Source organism: Thalassophryne amazonica, chromosome 1 (genome assembly GCF_902500255.1).
Source record: "Thalassophryne amazonica chromosome 1, fThaAma1.1, whole genome shotgun sequence".
NCBI classification, from domain to species: domain Eukaryota; kingdom Metazoa; phylum Chordata; class Actinopteri; order Batrachoidiformes; family Batrachoididae; genus Thalassophryne; species Thalassophryne amazonica.
The window spans coordinates 10,811,840-10,832,036 of record NC_047103.1 but is presented as its reverse complement, the minus strand read 5'-3'; the positions used below and the strand labels follow the sequence as shown (position 1 = coordinate 10,832,036).

The window sequence follows — 20,197 nt, the reverse complement described above, 5'->3', positions numbered from 1 at the left end:
CTTCTCAACACACACTCCTCACTTGTCAGCACATTACCATGTGCATCTTTTAACACCCTAACCTGCTGCACATCCTTTCCAGCTCTGTCCCTTTGTCTGGCCAATCGGTACAAGTCCTTTTCTCCTTCCTTACTATTCAACTTCTTGTACAGCTCACAATATGCCTTTTCCTTTGCTTTTGCTACTTCTCTTTTCGCCTTACGCCGCATCTCCTTGTACTCCTGTCTACTTTCTTCATCTCTCCGACTATCCCAAAACTTTTTTGCCAACCTCTTTCTCCTTATGCTTTCCTGGACCTCTTCGTTCCACCACCAAGTCCCCTTGTCTTCCTTCCACTGTTCAGATGTCATACCCATTACTGTCCTAGCTGTCCCTCACCACATCTGCAGTACTTTTCCAGTTGTCCAAAATTGCTTCCCCTCCAACCAGTGCTTCTCTCACCTGCTCGTTAAATTTCACACAACAGTCTTCCTCCTTCAGCTTCCACCATCTGATCCTTTGTTGAGCTCTCATTCTCTTCTTCTTTACCTCTAAAGTCATCCTACAAACAACCATCCTATGCTGTCTAACGACACTCTCTCCTGCCACCACCCTATAGTCTCTGATTTCTTTTAGCTTGCATCTCCTATAAAGAATGTAGTCCACCTGTGTGCACCTTCCTCCACTCTTATATGTTACCCTGTGCTCCTCCCTTTTCTTAAAGTAGGTATTCACCACAGCTATTTCCATCCTTTTTGCAAAATCAACTACCATCTGTCCTTCCCCATTCCTATCCTTGATACCATATCTACCCATTACTTCCTCATCACCTCTGTTCCCTTCACCAACATGCCCATTGAAGTCTGCTCCTATCACCACTCTTTCATACTTGGGCACACTCTCCACCACCTCATCTAACACACTCCAGAAATCTTCTTTTCCCTTCATCTCACAACCTACCTGTGAGGCATATGCACTGATATTCATCATCACCCCTTCAATTTCCAACTTCACACTCATCACCCTGTCAGACACTCGCTTGACCTCCAACACACTTTTAACATACGCTTCCTTTAAAATGACCCCAACACCATTTCTCTTCCTGTCTTCACCATGGTACAACAACTTGTACCCACCGCCGATGCTCCTGCTCTTACTTCCCTTCCACTTGGTCTCTTGCACACACAATATGTCTACCTTTCTCCTATCCATCATATCAGCCAGCTCTCTCCCTTTACCAGTCATGCTACCAACATTCAAAGTACCCACTCTCATTTCCACCCTTCTAGTTTTCTTCTTCTCCCGCTGTTTGTGGAAACGTTCTCCTCCTCTTCTTCGTCTTCGCCCAGCAGTAGCCCAATTTCCACTGGCACCCTGTTGGGCAACAGCACCGGTGGCAGATATTGTTAACCCGGGCCGCGACTGATCCGGTATGGAAATTCGATTCTTAGTCTGCATAGTTGTGTTGGCTTGTTTTACACCGGATGCCCTTCCTGATGCAACCCTCCTCATTTATCGGGGCTTGGGACCAGCACTCAGAATGTACTGGCTGCACACCCCATGTGGCTGAGTTAAAACAATACAAAAATACAATATTGTAAAATGTTGTTATTTGGTAATAATACTAAATAATTTGCTTTGAAAGTGTCCAAAGAAGAACATTCCTCTGAACAAGATCATTCTAACCTATAATATCACTATCACAAGCAAACAAAAATCTACATTAGGCCAGTTTGCATTACAGGTTTGTACAAAATTTAACCGATATTTTCAGATGGTCAACAATACAATGTTTAAACTAGAGCAATCAGAGATTTCTAACATCCGCCAATCCAGATCCAGGCCTAATATCTATCTGTGGTGCAAATTTGGTGAGAATCCATGAAGGAGTTTTGATGTAATCTTTCCAAGCCTATAGTGAAATCTTGATCCAGAATCCGAATCCAGTGTCACAGACTGAACAGTTGGTGCCGCCCTGCTCCACTGCACAAGCGACATTTGGGACCACAGCAGCTTGTCTGAGACAGTCTCTACATCCAAAGCGATGAAAGGGAATAATGTGATTATTGGCCATCAGATGACAAGGTAACACCTCTGAAATCATTTTGAAGTCAGTTTTAAACAGAAATGAGGTGATAAATGGTGAGTTGCTACTGGCACTTTGAAATGACAGAGGCACAGTGAACGCAGCACCAGCAGCTCGTCTGCCTGCTGTGCTCTGATCGCTTCCTCTGTCCTATTTTGAAATAATGCTGAATTTATGTGGAAATGATTGTTGTACAAAAACTTCAGATATCTGTTGCTGAGATAGATGATGACTGGAGCTCAGTTTTAAGAAGAAACAAAGTGATAATTGGTGATCCAGAGCTGACGCACAGAAATGACACAGGTGCAATGAAAGCAGGGTGGACTGGTTTTTAGGGGGACCGTTTGGTCTGCGACACTGGATCACCTTCCAAATTCATTGGAGTCTTCCATGGCCTAATATCTGTCTGTGGTGCAAATTTGGTGAGACGTAATGCAAGATGAGGGACATAATCCAACTACTGGGTTTTATCCTCTCTTGAGGTGAGGAGTATCACTTGCATGGTGAAGAAAGATCAGCTTTGACATTTTGGCCATGTGGCACGTTTCTCTGTGCATGATCCTGTACAAAGGTGTTTTAGTGTTGAGGACCCCAGTGGCTGAAGAAGGACAAAGAGATGCTCACGTTTCACCTGGCAGCAGCAGATAGATGATTACATTTGAGACTTGAAGACCCTTTGTCTGCCTGGGTGGTTGGACTCCAGGACTCAAGGCGCTTCTGTGGTGTGGTAAATAGAGTGACACGTGGGACCACTGGATGCTCCCAGACCAGACCTGACCTGTCAGTTGGTACAGAGTCCTTCATTTTTTTTCCCTGTCTGCATATAGAGTGATGGTAAATGCCACACTGGCAGAACCATTTATATACATAAATACACACATATGCAATTTGTTCTTGCAAGACAGATAGTATGTAGAGCACAAGTGAACATGATGTGTGTGTGTGTGTATGTGAGACCTCCATCCGCCCTTCCCGATCAGCCTACAAAATCCTACTGAAAGCCAACACACAACTTCTATCAGGAAGGGCCAACCACCAAAGCAACACGAAGATAGACAAGAACGAAAGACAAGCGGAACAACAACCGTGAAGTGATGAAGAGTGAGACAACAAGGAGATGGGACCCAGCAGTACAACATACCAGGACAAACAACCACACATGAACAAGTGTTGACAGCAACAGTCTGTTGTCTAGTTAGTGAGCATCCCGAGCCTAATCTAGGACACCAGAGTCTTGATCCACTTGAGAGCACCTGAGAACTGAATTCTGGTGATGGCCACAGACACCAAACCATCCACACACAGAGACCCAGATCACAGCTAAATATCCGATCACTACTGTGGCTGGTGTGTTGGATCAAGACAAGTACAGAACCTTACCATATGACATGGACCACTCTGGCAAGTCAGAAGCCATACGGGTGACTGCATGCAACAGATGGAAAGGGGTCTAAGACGCAAGGAAACAAGGAGAAAAAGGAAAGCGGAAGGGCACCCACCAGAGCCACAGGGGCAGCTCGAAGAACCACCAGGGGAACGGCCCAAGTGGCACCAGAATGCACCCCCACACTGCTCCCCACCCCTACGGAGGCACAGGAAGCAACCCCACACACCAGAGGAACTATACAGGCCGCTGGCGTTGGCACACAAGGGGGGGTGCCCCAGAACCACACCACCCGGGCCACGGTCCCAAAAGGGAGGAAGCAAGCAGCAGCGGGGACAAGGGGCCAAGCCCAAAGTGCGGGCAGGGACAACCGAGCCCAACGAGGGCGGGATCTGGCCCTCAGACAAGGGGCGGGGCCAAAACCCCAGAGCCAGGAAGCACATGAGGCTCCCCCATCACCCGAGACTCCCCCAACACAGCCAGCAGGGCCGCCTCAAGACCCCATTCCAGCCCCTCATCCACCCCTCCCCCCAGGCCCCACCCCAAACACCAAGACCAGGAGACCACCCAAGTGAGAGCAGGACAAAACCCCACCCCATGGAGATCCTGGCCCCCATCCCCCCAGCAGCCGTCCACCCCCAAAGTATAATCACACCTGCCCCACCGCTACACCCACCCAATGGGCCGTGGCCCCTTCAAGCCTCAGAGCAGGGCCCCGAGACCACGGCAGAGCTGTGCAGACGGACTCCCCCCACCCCCCAGACATCCCCAGCCATCTGGGGCCGACCACACTCACCTTACCTAACAGACCCACTCTTGTTATAATTAATCTCCCCTTGGTGTGTGTGTGACCCCCTAAGTGAGCAATGATAAAGTGTTGCATTAAAAGCAGGGCAGGAACAGCAGGTGGCAGACTGCCGTGTGAGTCTGCGGCACACCACTGCACCACAGCCTGCCCTGCACACCGACCACCACCTGGTGACCCTGACACTAAGTTGGTGAATGTGTTACTAAATGTGTAGAAATAAAGTGTGTGCATTAAAATGGCAGGGCAGGAGCAGAGGATGGTGGCTGCTGTGGGAGGCCACAGACTGCCCTGCAAACTCATCATCAACACCTGTCTGCACACCTGTAAGAATAATGTGCTACATAAAACCCAATATAATGTGCATGCAAGTACTTATCTAGTGAAGTGCATTAAAAGGGTGTGACACGTGAGTCCTTCATTATTTGCTGAGAAGTAAGAACTCTGAAAATGGAGTACAGCACTGAGGTGAAAATTGCTGAAAAACACCCACGTGTCATAAAGGGTTCCCCATTAAACATTCACCTCAACCTTCAATACTACTTTAAAAACAAACTTCTCTTTTTGTTTCTTCCTTGCACCTTTTTCTCATTTCTCTCTCTCTCTCTCTCTCTCTCTCTCTAAGGCTTTTCTTTGCTTTTTTACGGTTTTCCTTTTGTTGTTGCTCTTTTTGCTGTCTCCTGTCTTCCTCAGTGTGTCTATTAAGTGATGCTTTCCAGGCTCAGTGGCCTGTATCATTACCGACCCAATGAGCCATCCTGTTATCCAGAATCTATTCTCGCGGCACCCTGCAAACAGATATAATGGAACAGATGATTGATGTACAATCTTTACATGTCTTAAAATCTGGAGGTTTTTTTTAATGTAACTGTTCGAAAATCATGTCTTTTGATAAACAGTGGCTTCATAAATTGCAAAAAAAAAAAAAAAGAAATGACATTTCAAAACATAGGTTCTCCTCCTTTAAACACCGGACGTGCGTGGCGTGCACTCAGACTCACTGTTGATGCCTGATCGAGGATGATTTCCCGATCATTGCAGAGCCGTATGTCCTCTATAGTGAGTGGTCTCCCTTCACTCCCACAACCTTTGTGTTGTCTGGATGTGGTGGAAAGATGATTTTTAATTCACGAGGGCAGCCGGCACTGCAACTGTCAATAGTTTCCCCAGCACACAGGTCAAACAGCACTTTGACTGGAAGCTGTGGAGTTCCCGTAGTGGACATGAGTTTAGAACGTTAAAGTTCACTTTCAAGCTGTAATATAGTGTCCATCCTGTATGTGTCAGATAGGTGTTGAGGATATTTTTTAAATGTATCACCACCACCACCACCAAAAAAAAAAAAAAAAAAAAAAAAAAAAAAAAAATCAAGCTTGTGTGGAGACAGTAACTACACACACTATCAACACACAGCAGACACTTCATTCTCACACCATAGGTAACCTCTGTCCAGCAGATGAGTGGACTTATTTACACATTAATTTTTAAGGTGCCTATAGTTTGGTGGGATATTAGCTAATGCAAATATCTTCTGGTCACATCTGTATTGTAAACATTGTTTCTGTGTTCCTTTGGCTCTCACTCATTCTTCTGTCTTGTGAAGCTGTACAAGTATTTTATGTTTCCTTATCATATTTAAAAATGATGCTAGAGACGAGACTGGTCCACAAAATGTACTGGACAAAGCCTGTGTGACGGCACACGTAGGTTTTCCGAAAAGACCCAGAACAGCAGATATAAAGCCCATTTCTGGGCAACGGTGTGTTGCCAGCGCTTATTCTGGTTTATGTCGTGATGAACCCTTAAATGTATAAGGAGGTGGACCATGGGTGGGGCCGCTGTGTGACAAAAGAAGACTGAACACGCCCCTCTCTTTGAGTGTGGGCATATGAATTAATGAGCCACTCCATTCAGGGACTCCAAGAAGGCCAAATACTCCAAGCTGCTGTTTGGTGCATACACACAAACAACAGCCAGGGTTTCTACCCTGCCACACACGGGACAGCGCACCTGAAGACGTCTGTCCAGAGAAGAGCCAGGTCCCCACACAATTTCCACCGCCAACGGATCTGAAGAACACCGGAGCCGCCAAGTCCTGGGTCCCCAGGTGGCCACCGTCTCCAGCTGTCCTTCAGGACCGGAGACAGTCCGTTTACAAAGGTGGCGCGGAGTGCAACAGTATTCCAGCCGGACCTCGCTGCCGCGATGCGGAAGTCGACTTCATCCTCGGCTGCACTCGACACCCCTGTCTCATTGACAGCAGCACGTTCGAAGTATCGCCTCTATTGGGGTGATCAAACACTTGCTTGAAGTCCCGCACAAACCCAGCATATGTTGTTAGGAGCCGTGAATTCTGCTCCCAGAGCGCCGTAGCCCAGGCGCGTACCTCTCCTCGAAGCAGATTTATAACATAAGCTACCCGGCTAGCATCTGACGCGTACATGACGGGACGCTGTGAAAAGACAAGCGAACACTGCATTAAGAAGTCTGCGCACGTCTCGACACAACCTCCGTACAGCTCCGGAGGGCTTATGTATGCTTCAGGGGACGGGGGGGGGAGGGGGGGGGGTTCATTGAACGACCACTGGAATGTCTGTATTTGGAACTCGGTCAGCAGGAGGAGGTGCTGCAGCAGCGCCCTGTGCGTGCGCTTCCACCCGAGTGGTGAGAGCCTCCATCCTCCGATTGAGTATAATGTTCTGCTCAGTTACCAAGTCCAACCGAGCAGTGAAGGCAGTTAAGATTTGCTGCAGCTCACCTAACACGCTTCCTGCTGGCACCTGTGCACCTAGCGTTTCCATTGGTGCTTCATCCGATGGTTGATGCCCCTCGGGATCCATGACGTTGGCCGAGATATCCTGTTGGGAAAGTGTAGTGACACGGACCCACAACAGGGGGCGTAAATGAACGGACAATGGATAAGCCAAAATATAACAATTTAATGTTGCGAATTATGCACAACGGAATACAGACAAAAGCAGTTTGAGAATGACAGTCAATTATACAAAAACTGACGTGTGGGCAGGCTCGAGGATAGAAGACGTCTGTCCAGAGAAGAGCCGGGTCCCCACACGACTTCCACTGCCAATGGATCTGAAGAACACCGGAGCCGCCAAGTCCTGGGTCCCCAGGTGGCCACTGTCTCCAGCTGTCAGACCTGGTACTGCTGGCAGGAAGCAGAGACAGTTAATGGTGGGTGTGTGGCCCACCCTTAGCCCAGTCTCTAAGGGCGGGCGTTGTAGTTTAACCGCTTGGGGCAATTCTTCTGTATGTGCTCACTCGAGCCACAGAAAAAATACTCCCCGCGGGCCAACCTCCGTTGTCGGTTATCTGATTTGACTTTGGCCCTGCTCGTGCCCATAGCTTCGTCAGCAGGGGGAGCTGTTACCACATGGAGCTCTCTGGCTGTGGAGCATCGGGACGGCGGCACTTTTTTGGACCCGGAAGGAAGAGGGACGGCTCGTGCCTGGCCATGCCCCTCGCCCCGCTCCCGACGATGTTCTTCTAGTCGGTTGTCTAACTGTATAACCAGGTCGACAAGCCCGTCGACAAGCCCGTCAAAATCCCGCGGTTCGTCCTTAGCCAGCAGATGCTCCTTCAGGACCGGAGACAGTCCGTTTACAAAGGTGGCGCGGAGTGCAACAGTATTCCAGCCAGACCTCGCTGCCGCGATGCGGAAGTCGACTTCATCCTCGGCTGCACTCGACACCCCTGTCTCATTGACAGCAGCACGTTCGAAGTATCGCTTCTATTGGGGTGATCAAACACTTGCTTGAAGTCCCGCACAAACCCAGCATATGTTGTTAGGAGCCGTGAATTCTGCTCCCAGAGCACCGTAGCCCAGGCGCGTACCTCTCCTCGAAGCAGATTTATAACATAAGCTACCCGGCTAGCATCTGACGCGTACATGACGGGACGCTGTGAAAAGACAAGCGAACACTGCATTAAGAAGTCTGCGCACGTCTCGACACAACCTCCGTACGGCTCCGGAGGGCTTATGTATGCTTCAGGGGACGGGGGGGGGGGGTTCGTTGAACGACCACTGGAATGTCTGTATTTGGAACTCGGTCAGCAGGAGGAGGTGCTGCAGCAGCACCCTGTGCGTGCGCTTCCACCCGAGTGGTGAGAGCCTCCATCCTCCGATTGAGTATAATGTTCTGCTCAGTTACCAAGTCCAACCGAGCAGTGAAGGCAGTTAAGATTTGCTGCAGCTCACCTAACACGCTTCCTGCTGGCATCTGTGCACCTAGCGTTTCCATTGGTGCTTCATCCGATGGTTGATGCCCCTCGGGATCCATAACGTTGGCCGAGATATCCTGTTGGGAAAGTGTAGTGACACTGACCCACAACAGGGGGCGTAAATGAACGGACAATGGATAAGCCAAAATATAACAATTTAATGTTGCGAATTGTGCACAATGGAATACAGACAAAAGCAGTTTGAGAATGACAGTCAATTATACAAAAAGTGACGTGTGGGCAGGCTCGAGGATAGAAGACGTCTGTCCAGAGAAGAGCCGGGTCCCCACACGACTTCCACTGCCAATGGATCTGAAGAACACCGGAGCCGCCAAGTCCTGGGTCCCCAGGTGGCCACCGTCTCCAGCTGTCAGACCTGGTACTGCTGGCAGGAAGCAGAGACAGTTAATGGTGGGTGTGTGGATACTGACACTCAGACACTGATACAGTTCCTCCGGGAGGGAGCACCTCCACCTCCGAAGTAGGAACACACTAGCAGCTCCTGTTAACCACTTATCTGGATGGAGTGAGAGGCGAAGACGTCGCTTCTCTCACCGAACGCCAACCCAGCAGAGAGTGCACCACAGGAAAAATGGCTGCAAAACAGATCAGATGTAAGTCACAGTTTGGATACAGCAGAGAATATTACCTAAGCGGTAGATGATATCTCAGCAGCGAGGTGGAGTTGCTGCCCGGCTTTTATGGTGATGTGGTGATGATGAGTGACAGCTGGTGCTGATGATGAGTGACAGCTGTCAATCCCGGTTGATCCGGCGCCCTCTTGTGCATAAAGCCCGCACTTCAGGCAGGGCACCCTCTGGTGGTGGGCCAGCAGTACCTCCTCTTCAGCGGCCCACACAACATAGGGTTGGCATACCATACCAACTTTATTTATAAAGCACCTTAAAACAGCCAGCACTGACACGACAAACATAAAACAAATTCAAACACAAATAAAAATAAAAATAAAAAGAACCACTAAAAAGCAATTAAAAAAATATCAAACTAAGCCTTGTTGGTGTCAAAAGCCAAGGAACAAAGATACGTTTTTAAACACATCCCCAATTATACATAACTTTATGGCTTAAAACATCTTAAACTAAAATTCACTGCTCCATACAGATGTCACGGAGGAGGAAGCTTTCGATAGACAAAACCGTTTGTTGTTTCAGCCTATAAATATTTTTCTTTATGCTTTATGGGAATGTGCTCCCTCTTGGAGCCAGCCTCAACTGGGTAGTCAAGAAACTGCCACTTTTTCTTCATCTGGGTGGCCTTCATCTAAGCCCACTGAAGTTTTGTGCAGGGCATGCTAACACTAGATGCTAATGCTATGCTACTGCTCAAACCAGTGTGGCACAAACTTAATTAACTCCAGGAGGAGTTTTAGACTCTTATCCGCTCCACGCTATGGTAACCGGGAATACGTACTGACCCGGTGAGCCTCTGGGCCTGTATACTCAACATCAATTACAGTACAAATAGTAGTTACAGTAAATGGCCCCATCATAGAGTCGTGTCCTGCTTGAGGTTTCTTCCTGTTTAAAGGGATCTTTTCCCTCGCCACTGTCCCCTTGTGCTGTCTTGTTCATAATAATCTGTTTGATGTATAAAATGCCTTCAGATGATGTCTGTTGTAATTTGCCATGACATAAATAAAAGTGATTTGACTATAAAATCACATTTACCTGAGAATGATGTCAAATAATGGAAGCTGGAGACAGAGTTTGAGTAGAGCAATAAAGTCTCTTTGAAGGCTGACATTTGCATTTCTTGTCTCATTTCTACTGAGTGATTTTTGTTTGTCTTCTCACCTTTAAGACCCTTCACGATTAAATATAATAATAAAAAACACCTTCAGATGATTGTAATAGGCAGCAATTCAAAAATCAATGATGATTTGTGTCTGAATGTTGTTTTGCTTATAGGCTGATGTCTACTGATACAAATGAGATAATAGCATTATGCTCATAATGCTTCATTAGAATATCGCCTCAGATTTGATTAATTCACTTTCACACAAAACCTTAACCTGCCTTCTTCAAATATCAGTCAAGTCTGAAGATGAACAAGTACAAAGATCAGAGAGCCTGAACTCACCCCATGGTGTCTCATATGCGGACAAACGCCTGCAGCATTTCTGTGCAAACTTTGGTGAATGTGCATCTGTAGAAATCAAAGCATGCGAGTTATCTCAAATGGGCACCTTGCTGTCTTTTTTTCTTACATATGATCATATGTCCAACATGATCATTCTGCTTTTGCATATCAAACTAGACACATAGTTGCAGGACACCTTGATAGTTTAAACTCAAAGTGATATTTTGCACAACTTTTGTGTCAAATCCCTGCAGTTAATGTCAGTCAATATCTTGCAGTTGCTTTTGCCTCCACTCAAATTCCAATAACTATCTGCTTTTTATTTATATAGGGTAGAATCATTCTGAAACAGCCCCTCTCACACTTTTAGGAGGAATTTCATGACACTTGGTACATCCTTGTTATAGGTCAGTAATATGCATATTCTCATATCGTTTGAGTTGGACCCATTTTACCAGAGTTATGGCCCTTGATTAACTAATCTAGAGCCCATCAGTTTCATGCTTGAGTGCTTGCATTCTGACATCAACTCCTCCTGAGACCATCTCCTCTTGGGAGGTGATGGTCTAGTGGTTAAGTGTTGCGCTTAAAACCAAAGGATCCTTGGTTCAAATCCCAGCCTGACTGGAAAATTACTAAGGGCCCTTGGGCAAGGTCCTTAATCCCCTAGTTGCTCCCATTGTGTAGTGAGCACCTTGTATGGCAGCACCCTGACACTGGGCTGAATGTGAGGCATTATTGTGAAGTGCTTTGAGTGTCTGATGCAGATGGAAAAAACGCTATATAAATGCAGTCCATTTATCATTTACTCTCACATTTTAGGAGAAATTTCATGACATTTGGTTCAAGTCCTTGTTATAGGTTGGCATATTGTCATATCATTTGACTTGGGCCCATTTTATCAGAGTTATATATAAATTTGGGATTCCACAGGGGTCTGTGTTAGGCCCCTTACTTTTCTCACTTTATATAGCACCCCTTGGGCATATTCTGCAGCATTATGGGATTGCCTTTCATTGCTATGCTGGTGATACTCAATTGTACATGCCAATAACTGCTGGTAGTCTTACCCATATAAAATCTTTAGAAGATTGCCTTGTATCTGTGAGAAGTTGGTTGTCTAGTAACTTCCTACTCTTAAATTCTGATAAAATCAAAATCAAATCAATTTAATTTATATAGCGCCAAATCACAACAAACAGTTGCCCCAAGGCGCCTTATATTGTAAGGCAAGGCCATACAATAATTACGGAAAAACCCCAACGGTCAAAACGACCCCCTGTGAGCAAGTACTTGGCAACAGTGGGAAGGAAAAACTCCCTTTTAACAGGAAGAAACCTCCAGCAGAACCAGGCTCAGGGAGGGGCAGTCTTCTGCTGGGACTGGTTGGGGCTGAGGGAGAGAAGCAGGAAAAATGCCGTGGAGGGGAGCAGAGATCAATCACTAATGATTAAATGCAGAGTGGTGCATACAGAGCAAAAAGAGAAAGAAACACTCAGTGCATCATGGGAACCCCCCAGCAGTCTAAGTCTATAGCAGCATAACTAAGGGATGGTTCTGGGTCACCTGATCCAGGCCTAACTATAAGCTTTAGCAAAAAGGAAAGTTTTAAGCCTAATCGTAAAAGTAGAGAGGGTGTCTGTCTCCCTGATCTGAATTGGGAGCTGGTTCCACAGGAGAGGAGCCTGAAAGCTGAAGGCTCTGCCTCCCATTCTACTCTTACAAACCCTAGGAACTACAAGTAAGCCTGCAGTCTGAGAGCGAAGCGCTCTATTGGGGTGATATGGTACTATGAGGTCCCTAAGATAAGATGGGACCTGATTATTCAAAACCTTATAAGTAAGAAGAAGAATTTTAAATTCTATTCTAGAATTAACAGGAAGCCAATGAAGAGAGGCCAATATGGGTGAGATATGCTCTCTCCTTCTAGTCCCTGTTAGCACTCTAGCTGCAGCATTTTGAATTAACTGAAGGCTTTTCAGGGAACTTTTAGGACAACCTGATAATAATGAATTACAATAGTCCAGCCTAGAGGAAATAAATGCATGAATTAGTTTTTCAGCATCAATCTGAGATAAGACCTTTCTAATTTTAGAGATATTGCGCAAATGCAAAAAAGCAGTCCTACATATTTGTTTAATATGTTGTGAAAGTGTAGGAACACGGACCCACAACAGGGGGCGCAATGAATGGACAATGGAGGAAGTAAAAAACAAGATTTACTACTGAAACAAGCACGAGTAGTATAACAAACACAATGTTTAGGGTCGAATCCGTTGGTGTCGTGTGGGCAGGCTCGAAGATAGGAGACGTCCGTCTCAGTCGAACCGGAACCACCCAGATCTCCACTGCCACCGAACCCCGGAAATACTGGAACCGCCAAGTCCCGAATTCCCAGGTGGCCACTGCCTCCGCTCGTCGGATCCGGTACTGCTGGCAGGAGAGAGCAAGAACACACAGGAGTGGATGAACGCACCCAGTACAGAGAGGGGAGAAGCCGCCTCCACCTCTTGGCAAAGTTCAGCAGGAAGGTGAGTACTTATCCAAAGAAGGAGGGTCTCAGTAGTCACCAGTCCTGAAAGGTTTAACAAGTTTATCAAGCACAGAATATGCTGCAGAGAATGTTACCTTGGTCTTAGGCGATATCTCGGCACTGAGGTGGAGACGCCGTCCTCCTGATATACCTCGGTGCTGAGTAGAAACAGCTGTGTTTGGTGATGGGTGACAGCTGTCACCCAGATTACTCCCATGATGCGGTAGCGCCCTCTGGTGCCTGGAGCCCGCACTCCAGGCAGGGCGCCCTCTGGTGGTGGTGGGCCAGCAGTACCTCCTCTTCAGCGGCCCACACAACAGGACCCCCCCCTCAACGGGCGCCTCCTGGCGCACGACCGGGCTTGTCCGGATGGCGTCGGTAGAAGTCGGCCAGGAGGAAGGCCTTGAAGCCCTTCTTCACCCAGGAGCGCTCCTCGGGGCCGTACCCCTCCCAGTCCACCAGATACTGAAACCCCCGGCCCATCCGACGGACGTCAAGGAGCCGGCGGACAGTCCAAGCCGGTGCTCCGTCGATGATCCGGGCAGGAGGCGGTGCCGGACCCGGGGTGCAGAGGGGTGAGGTGTGAAGAGGCTTGATCCGGGAAACATGGAAAACTGGATGGATCCGCAGTGAGGCCGGAAGCTGGAGCCTCACTGCGGCGGGGTTGATGACCTTGAGGATTTTATACGGTCCGATGTATCGTTCTTGTAGTTTAGGTGAGTCAACCTGTAGGGGAATGTCCTTGGTGGATAACCAGACCTCCTGCCCAGGACGATACTTGGGGGCCGGGGCTCGTCGCCGGTCTGCTTGTTTCTTCGCCCTCGTCCGGGCCTGCAACAAGGCAGAGCGGGCGGCCCGCCACACCCGACGGCACTTCCATAGGTGGGCCTGGACCGAGGGCACACCGACCTCTCCCTCAACCACCGGAAACAAGGGGGGCTGATACCCCAAGCACACCTCAAACAGGGAGAGGCCGGTGGCTGATGACACTTGACTGTTGTGGGCGTACTCGATCCAGGCCAGGTGGGTACTCCAGGCCGTCGGGTGCGCGGCTGTCACACAGCGAAGTGTCTGCTCCAGTTCTTGATTCGCCCGCTCTGCCTGCCCGTTGGTCTGGGGATGGTACCCAGACGAGAGGCTGACCGTGGCCCCCAGTTCCCGGCAGAAGCTCCTCCAGACATGCGAGGTGAACTGGGGACCGCGATCGGAGACGATGTCTGATGGTATGCCATGCAGACGGACGACGTGGTGGACCAGGAGGTCCGCTGTCTCCTGGGCCGTAGGGAGCTTCGGGAGGGCCACGAAGTGGGCCGCCTTGGAGAAACGGTCCACTATCGTGAAGATAACAGTGTTTCCCTGGGACGGCGGGAGACCCGTGACGAAATCCAGGCCGATGTGGGACCAGGGGCGATGAGGCACAGGCAATGGCTGTAGTTGCCCTGAGGTCTTTCTATGATCGGCCTTGCCCCTGGCGCAGGTGGTACAGGCCTGGACGTAGTCCCGGACGTCGGTCTCCAGGGATGCCCACCAGAAGCGTTGCCGGACGACTGCCACGGTCCTTCGCACCCCTGGGTGACAGGAGAGCTTAGAACCGTGACAGAAGTCCAGGACTGCGGCCCTAGCTTCTGGTGGGACGTACAGTCTGTTCTTTGGTCCGTTTCCGGGGTCCGGGACACGGGTCAGGGCCTCCCGGACGGTCTTCTCCACGTCCCAGGTGAGGGCGGCCACGATAGCGGACTCCGGGATGATGGGATCCGGGGGATCCGACGGTTCCGTTTTGACCTCATCTTCGTGCACCCGGGACAATGCATCCGATCTCTGATTCTTGGTCCCGGGGCGGTAGGTAATCCGGAAGTCAAAACGGCCAAAGAACAGTGACCAGCGGGCTTGCCTGGGGTTCAGACGCTTGGCGGTTCTGATGTACTCCAGGTTCCGATGGTCAGTGAAAACCGTGAATGGCACGGCTGTTCCCTCCAACAGATGTCTCCACTCTTCGAGGGCCTCTTTCACAGCAAGGAGTTCCCGATTGCCGACGTCATAATTCCGTTCAGCGGGGGTCAACCTGCGAGAAAAATAGGCACACGGGTGAAGGACCTTATCGGTCTTCCCGCTCTGGGAGAGCACCGCTCCTATCCCTGAGTCCGAGGCATCCACTTCAACCACTAACTGGCGGCTAGGATCGGGCTGCACCAGAACTGGTGCAGACGAGAAGTGCCGTTTCAACTCCTTGAACGCGGCCTCGCACCGGTCCGACCAGGTGAAGGGAACTTTTGGAGAGGTCAGGGCTGTCAGGGGGCTAACTACCTGACTGTAGCCCTTGATGAACCTCCTATAGAAATTAGCAAAACCGAGGAACTGTTGCAGCTTCCTACGGCTTGTTGGTTGGGGCCAATCTCTCACCGCCGCAACCTTGGCCGGGTCCGGGGCGACGGAGTTGGAGGAGATGATAAACCCCAGGAAGGACAAAGAAGTGCGGTGGAACTCACACTTCTCGCCCTTCACAAACAGACGGTTCTCCAACAACCGCTGCAGAACCTGACGGACATGCCGGACATGAGTCTCAGGATCCGGGGAAAAGATGAGTATATCGTCTAGATATACGAAGACGAACCGGTGCAGGAAGTCCCGCAAGACATCGTTTACCAACGCTTGAAAAGTCGCGGGAGCATTAGTGAGACCGAACGGCATGACCAGGTACTCAAAATGACCTAAGGGGGTGTTAAATGCCGTCTTCCATTCGTCTCCCTTCCGAATCCGAACCAAATGATACGCATTTCTAAGATCCAGCTTGGTGAAGATTTTGGCTCCATGCAAGGGAGTGAACACTGAATCCAACAAGGGCAACGGGTATCGGTTGCGAACCGTGATCTCGTTCAACCCCCTGTAATCAATGCATGGACGAAGCCCGCCATCTTTTTTACCCACAAAAAAGAAACCTGCGCCCATCGGTGAGGTGGAATTCCGGATCAATCCGGCAGCTAATGAGTCCCAGATATAGGTCTCCATTGATTCGCGTTCCGGCCGTGAGAGGTTGTACAGCCTACTGGACGGGAACTCACTGCCTGGAACCAAATCAATGGCACAATCGTACGGACGGTGGGGAGGAAGCGTGAGAGCCAGATCCTTGCTGAACACGTCAGCGAGGTCATGATACTCCGCTGGCACCGCCTTCAGATTGGGCGGGACTCGGACCTCCTCCTTAGCTTGGGAGCCGGGAGGAACCGAGGAACCGAGACACTCCCGATGGCAGGTTTCGCTCCACTGAACCACTACCCCGGACGGCCAATCAATCCGGGGATTGTGCTTAAGCATCTATGGAAACCCTAAAACCACACGGGAGGTGGCCTGAGTCACAAAGAACTCGATCACCTCCCGGTGGTTACCTGACACCACCAGAGTTACTGGAGGTGTCTTGTGCGTGATTGGTGGGAGTAGGGAGCCATCTAGTGCCCGAACCTGCACAGGCGAGGTAAGAGCCACCAGAGGGAGCCCTATCTCCCTGGCCCATCTACTGTCAAGCAGATTCCCCTCAGAGCCCGTGTCCACCAGTGCTGGGGCCTTCAGGGTTGAGTCCTCGAACAGGATCGTGACTGGGAGTCGTGTAGCAATGTGGGTGTGTCCCACGTGAATGTTTTGGCCCACCCCTGGCCCAGTCTCTAGGGGCGGGCGTTGGAGTTTAACCGCTCGGGGCAGTCGTTTGCCATATGCTCACTCGAGCCACAAACATAACAAGCTCCGTGGGCCCGCCTCCTTTGTGCTCCAGGTGCCCTAAATGTTGCCCTGCTCGTGTCCATAGCTTCGTCAGCAGGGGGAGCCATAGGCGCACGGAGCGCAGGAACAGAGGAGCGTGGGGAGGGCGGAGCTCGATCGGACCCGGAAGGGAGAGGGACGACGCGTGCCTGGCCACGCCCTTCGCCTCGTTCCCGACGGCGTTCTTCTAACCGGTTGTCGAGTCGTATGACTAGATCGATAAGCCCATCTAAATCCCGCGGTTCGTCCTTAGCCACCAGGTGCTCTTTTAGGACCAGTGACAGTCCGTTTATAAAGGCAGCGCGGAGGGCAGTGCTATTCCAGCCGGATCTCGCCGCCGCGATGCGGAAGGCGACTGCATAGGCAGCTGCGCTCCGGCGTCCCTGTCGAATGGACAGTAGTGCGGTTGAAGCGGACTCCCCTCTGTTGGGATGATCGAACACCGTTCTGAGCTCCCGTACAAACCCATCGTAAGTATGAAGGAGCCGTGAGTTCTGCTCCCAGAGCGCTGTAGCCCAAGCGCGTGCCTCCCCACGAAGCAGATTTATCACATAAGCTACTCTGCTAGCGTCAGTCGCGTACATCACGGGACGCTGAGCGAAGACGAGCGAACACTGCATAAGAAAGTCCGCGCACGTCTCCACACAGCCTCCGTACGGTTCTGGAGGGCTTATGTAAGCTTCTGGGGACAGAGGAAGGGACCGTTGAACGACCAGTGGAACGTCACTTTCACGCGCAGGGTCCTCGGGAGGGAGAGCCGCAGCGGCGCCCGAAGGGCGTGCCTCCACTTGTGCGGCGAGAGCCTCCACCCTGCGGTTTAGGAGAACGTGCTGCTCGGTCATTAAATCGATCCGAGAGGTGAAAGCGGTGAGGATCCGCTGCAACTCACCGATTACCCCTCCCGAAGCCTCCGCTGCGCCTTGGTCTTCCATTGGCCGTTCAACAGCCGGTTGACGCCCCTCGGGATCCATGACGCTGGCCGAGATATCCTGTTGTGAAAGTGTAGGAACACGGACCCACAACAGGGGGCGCAATGAATGGACAATGGAGGAAGTAAAAAACAAGATTTACTACTGAAACAAGCACGAGTAGTATAACAAACACAATGTTTAGGGTCGAATCCGCTGGTGTCGTGTGGGCAGGCTCGAAGATAGGAGACGTCCGTCTCAGTCGAACCGGAACCACCCAGATCTCCACTGCCACCGAACCCCGGAAATACTGGAACCGCCAAGTCCCGAATTCCCAGGTGGCCACTGCCTCCGCTCGTCGGATCCGGTACTGCTGGCAGGAGAGAGCAAGAACACACAGGAGTGGATGAACGCACCCACTACAGAGAGGGGAGAAGCCGCCTCCACCTCTTGGCAAAGTTCAGCAGGAAGGTGAGTACTTATCCAAAGAAGGAGGGTCTCAGTAGTCACCAGTCCTGAAAGGTTTAACAAGTTTATCAATCACAGAATATGCTGCAGAGAATGTTACCTTGGTCTTAGGCGATATCTCGGCACTGAGGTGGAGACGCCGTCCTCCTGATATACCTCGGTGCTGAGTAGAAACAGCTGTGTTTGGTGATGGGTGACAGCTGTCACCCAGAGTACTCCCATGATGCGGTAGCGCCCTCTGGTGCCTGGAGCCCGCACTCCAGGCAGGGCGCCCTCTGGTGGTGGTGGGCCAGCAGTACCTCCTCTTCAGCGGCCCACACAACATAATATGCGCATTGAATGACATATCCTGATCAAAAATGACTCCAAGATTTCTCACAGTATTACTAGAGGTCAGGGTAATGTCATCCAGAGTAAGGATCTGGTTAGACACCATGTTTCTAAGATTTGTGGGGCCAAGTACAATAACTTCAGTTTTATCTGAGTTTAAAAGCAGGAAATTAGAGGTCATCCATGTCTTTATGTCTGTAAGATAATCCTGCAGTTTAGCTAATTGGTGTGTGTCCTCTGGCTTCATGGATAGATAAAGCTGGGTATCATCTGCATAACAATGAAAATTTAAGCAATGCCGTCTAATAATACTGCCTAAGGGAAGCATGTATAAAGTGAATAAAATTGGTCCTAGCACAGAACCTTGTGGAACTCCATAATTAACCTTAGTCTGTGAAGAAGATTCCCCATTTACATGAATAAATTGTAATCTATTAGATAAATATGATTCAAACCACCGCAGCGCAGTGCCTTTAAGATAAGACTGAAATGATGGTTCTTGGTCCAGCCAGACATCGGTATCAATTTGACCTGTTGGCGTATAATTTGTGTTCGTGTGTTATACATCATATGGACAAAGTGAGAAATCTTGGGGTACTTTTTGATCCTATGTTATCCTTTGGCCAACCACATTATAGATATTACAAGGACTGGCTTCTTCCATCTGTGAAGCATAGCGAGAATTCATCCCATCCTGTCTATGGCTGATGCTGAGACTTTGATACATGCATTTATTATTTCCAGATTGGATTATTGTAATGCTTTATTTTCTGGTCTGCTGCAGTCCAGCATTAGGGGTCTACAATTAGTGCAGAATGCTGCTGCCAGACTTTTGACACAAAGTAGAAAGTTTGACCACATTACACCAATTCTGGCATCCCTTCATTGGCTTCCAGTTTCTGCCAGATCGGATTTTAAAGTCCTGTTGCTGGTCTATAAAATTGTTCATGGACTGGCTCCTTCCTACCTGGCAGACTTGGTAAAGCCCAATGTACCGGTGCGGCCCTTGCGTTCGCAGGGCGCAGGGCTTTTGTGTGTTCCAAGGGTGAATAAAAAGTCTGTGGGGTATAGAGCCTTCTCCTACCGTGGCCCTACTCTTTGGAATGCTCTACCAGCAGTTATTAGGCAGTTGGACACACTTTTTTTAGACTGTCTTATTAATTTATTCTGTTTTAATGATTGCTTTGTAATTTTTTTTTATTCTACTGTGTTTTACCTTTTTATTGTGCCCTTTTGATTTTAAATTACTTTGTGTTGTCATAAATTGTGTATTATGTGAAGCGCCTTGGGGCGACTATGTCGTGAGATGGCGCTATATGAATTAATAAATTGAAATTGAGTTATGGCCCTTGATTAACAAATCTAGACTCCACCAGTTTCATGTTTGGTGCCTGCATTCTGAAATCAACTCCTCTCACACTTTTAGATGGAATTTCATGTACCAAGAATCACCATTTCAGTCTTGTCAGAGTTTAAACATAGGAAGTTGCTAGACACCCAGCTTTTCACTGATGCAAGGCAATCTCCTAAGGATTTTATGTGGATGAAATTACCAGCAGTTGTTAGCATGTATAACTGAGTATCATCAGCATAGCAATGAAAGGTAACTCCAAAA

At 49.4% G+C, this 20,197-nt stretch overlaps 1 protein-coding gene across 1 annotated transcript in view; it reads left to right on the top strand.

Moving 5' to 3' along the window:
- The window catches only part of cntnap2a (contactin associated protein 2a), a 1,233,088-nt gene that overhangs the window by 193,156 nt on the left and 1,019,735 nt on the right, over positions 1-20,197 (top strand).